The sequence below is a fragment of the Peromyscus eremicus genome, chromosome 6, assembly GCF_949786415.1.
Source record: "Peromyscus eremicus chromosome 6, PerEre_H2_v1, whole genome shotgun sequence".
Lineage (NCBI taxonomy): Eukaryota > Metazoa > Chordata > Mammalia > Rodentia > Cricetidae > Peromyscus > Peromyscus eremicus.
The window spans coordinates 100,652,900-100,656,757 of record NC_081421.1 but is presented as its reverse complement, the minus strand read 5'-3'; positions in this window follow the sequence as shown (position 1 = coordinate 100,656,757).

Sequence of the window (3,858 nt, the reverse complement as noted above, 5' to 3'; positions counted from 1 at the left end):
TAATTGATCTCCATACAGCTTTAAAGAAAAAAGAGAGCGAAATGCATTTATATGCATAGATAACATATTAGATATGAAAAGTAATTAGCTGATAGGGCAATGGATACAATAAGTAATTTGCTTTTTATTGCTGTTACTGATTTTTGCTTGTCTCTATTTTAAGAAGACTCTTAATAGGCATGGAATCTAAACTGTTATTTAAAACATGAACAAGATGTGTAGTACCTTCTAGTATGGCAATGATCCAAAGAACTGACAAGATCTAATGCTGTGAGGAACTGAAAAGACAAGAGCTCCCACAAGTCACCAATGGAAACACAAGTTAATTAGACAGCTTGGAGAGTGGTTTGGGAAGATTTAGCTAAATGGTGTGTTTATAGCAATGTTAGTCACAATTACTAGAATTTCTACAGTAGGTAAGTGAGCAAATAAACTGTGGTATGTCCAACAATGGTCTAGTTTTCACAACTGAAAAGCAATATCTTTTCAAGCTACAAAAGCTTGAACACATAGGTTCAGATAGCTTAAGGGATGAGCATGGACTTGGTGCTCAGGCAGCAGGTACATGCTGGGAGACTGCAGGGCTTGGCTGGTCCCTGCAGAAGTAGGTGGAAGAAGCTGCTGAGTACACTACTTCCATGTAGGCTGTTTTCTTTGATCACTTCAGGTCTTTTGGGTTCAACCTCTGGCTTCCCAGACCCCAATATCCATGCTGTTACAGACCACTGTGTTCTGTAATGCACCTAAGTTGTTACTTCTCTATTGTTTTTAAAGAGACACCATGACCAAGGCAATTTATAGAATTGAGGATTACAGTTTCAGAGACTTTGAGTCCATGTTCATAATGGTGGGGAGCTTGCCAGCAGGTGGGTAGGCATGGCACTGGATTAGAAGCTGAGACCTTATATTCCAAAACACAACCACGAGACAGAAAGCTAGCTGGGAGTGGCATGGACTTTTGAAACCTCAAAACCCACTTCTAGTGACCCACCTCTTCTAACAAGGCCACACCCCTTAATCCTTCACAAACAGTTACACAAACTAGTGACCAAGCATTCAAATATACACACCCATGGGGTCCAGCCTCATTCCAAGCACCACAGAGGATCCTTCAGAGTTCCAGGAGACTGCAGAAGTATAAATGGAGTCTGTATTGACAGCAACCTCAAGCAACTACAGGGAAGAAGCTGCTGTTGTAGAATTGGGTTGTTGTGGGTCTCAGCTTTGAGAATGAAGACACAGTGATGAGTCCAGCCGCAGAGGTCCAAGGGCAAGACTGAGTCCAGATGAAGGGACAAGAGATGGATGGAGGTCTAGACAGGTGACTAGGAAGACGGATAGATGGTTGTTGAGTAGACTGTGTCAATAGTGGGGAATGAGCTGAACTGATCCCCAGAGACAGTTTGGGGTTCACTGACTGTAGGTTTTTGGTGTTCACACCAGGTGTCAGATGACAGGTTGATGGGGGCTGTCACCATCCCTGTTCTGGTGTCCATATCATTTCGGGGTCCAGTTGAGGGAGTTTATACTCTCCTTGGCCTGGTATATCCAGAAATTTCCTGGACCTGGTTTCCCAGGCATGGTTTGAATATGCTCAAGTGTCCCTACAGTCTTAATTCACCATGGTAAATTTATAAATTAGCACCTTTCTACACCCAGGGAGAAGTTAGTTGGTGCTGTGTGGTGGTGGTGATATTTCCACCCAGGTGCACAGTCATCTTCTGTCTTTAAAATGGTCAAGATCTGTTTGCAAAGTAAAGTTCCTGAGAACAAGGCACAGTCTGAAGAACCATTGTGCTACATAGCATGTACTAAATTAGAGCAGGGCATAGCCTGATCCCAATGACCTAACTGCTAGATTAAATGCATAGTGTATTAGTGAGGATTCACTAGAGAGATAGATAAGCTGGAGGTCTCTCTTGGAGATCTCTCTCTCTTTCTCTCTCTCTCTGTCTCTCTCTCTCTCTGTCTCTCTCTCTCTGTCTCTCTCTGCCTCTCTCTCTCTCTCTCTCTCTCTCTCTCTCTCTCTCTCTCTCTCTCTCTCTGTGTGTGTGTGTGTGTGTGTGTGTGTGTATACACACCAAGAGATTTGCTATTGGTACATTAACTTTTCTAGGGCCAGTAAAAAAAAAAAAAATGTCGATTCTGCCCAGATAGGTACAAAGGACGAACAAAGTACAATTTCATCAGAGTCCAACTTGGGGAAACAAATGAGTTTATTAGGCTTGCATACAGAGTACAGCTGAGGGGCTACTTAGAGGAGTGTGGGTGACCTCAAAACAGCCACATCACTGCAAAGTCCCACCCCATTATGGATGGTGACTGTAGAGAGCCGTGCACGGCCGTGCCCCAAAGATGGCACAGCGTCTGGCTTCTGCCTTCCCGATGGCAGGTGCTTCTTATTTGGCTAAGGCTAGGATCTGGCTTGCTTAGGCGCACCTGGACCTAATCTGGCTTGCTTGCATATGTCTGACCCAGCGGCATTGTCCACGTGGCACCACGGGGTTGATTTGCCCAGTGGCTATAAAGGGCGTGGGCTGACTTTCCCAGTAAGTGATTGTGAGAGTGACTGTGGGGGTGACTGTGGGGGTGACTGTGAGAGTGAGAGAGGAGAGTGAGAGAGTGAGAGTGAGAGAGAGAGAGAGAAGAAGAAAAAGACTTTCCCCGGGGTCAGAAGATTGTTCAAGGTTCCTGAATAAACTGCTTAGAGAAGAGTCTGGCGTCGCGTCATCCTTGCTGGTCGAGGCGGACGCGACAGGTGACCATGTGGAAGCTGTGTTATGGAGTCCTCCTTTTGGCTAACCTTTTATTTCCTGTATATGCCAGCCTTTCCCAAGATCATTTAAGGTTGAAGCGGGAGGAGGGAGTGCAGGAAGGAGTCTTAGGTGAGGGTTATGTGACCCTCTCTTATTTCCTTCTACTAGGGAGCTCATCAGTTCCATCATAGACCTGGCTACCACTGTATTCTGTTCGCTGGTGGCCATAGCTACTGGAACAAGGTAATAGCTGCTCCTAGATGGCATCAGGTTATTCCCAGAGGAAAAAATGCCACACAATAGTTGTAAAGAAATGGCTCTGGTTATTATGGAGGCTGACAAGATCCAGCATCCGCAGTCAGCAGGCTGAAGACTCACAAAAGATGTAGTGATGTAGTTCTTGAATAAAAGCTACAGGCTGTGAACCAGGAGAAGGCAGGGTTTCAGCTTGAATTGGTGGTGGTAGGAAAGAGTCACTGTGATAGGCGAGCCTTTTTGTACCCCTGTTTTGGGGTGAGGTCCACCCATGTTTAAAGAGATGTAATGTATTTGGTAAACTGGCTAAGATGTTAATCTCATTGAGAAAAACCCTCGGTAAGAATGTGTCGCCAAGTGTCTGGGCACTTATGGCCCAGGTTAGATCCCACTTCCACTGGCCGTCCTGCACCATGCCTATGCAGAAGGTCTGGAAACTCATGTGGATAGATAGGCAGGCAGCCGCCACGCCATGACGAGAGCAGATTTGAAACAATGTCACTGGCTACAAATTCAGTCAGAACAATCTTGGAGCATTTGCAGTGTCATACGGGGAGACCCCAGGCTCACCTACGGTGAGGGTAATGGTCGGAGCACAGTGTGGAGATGGAGGTGAGGGCAGTGGTTCTCTCGTGACATTGCGGCTTTTCAGTCAGATGGAGGGGCAGCAGTGCCAGCCTGGTTCTACCCGCTGGCTTGCACTCACACGACTGGACCCAAGGAACACTGGTCTCCAAGAGATGCTCAGGCTCGGAAGAAGCCCCAATCGGAGCTCCAAGGAATGAGGGGAATTAGAGGACCACACATTCCTCTGCAAAACCCCATCCTAACGCCCTCTGCCCTGAAG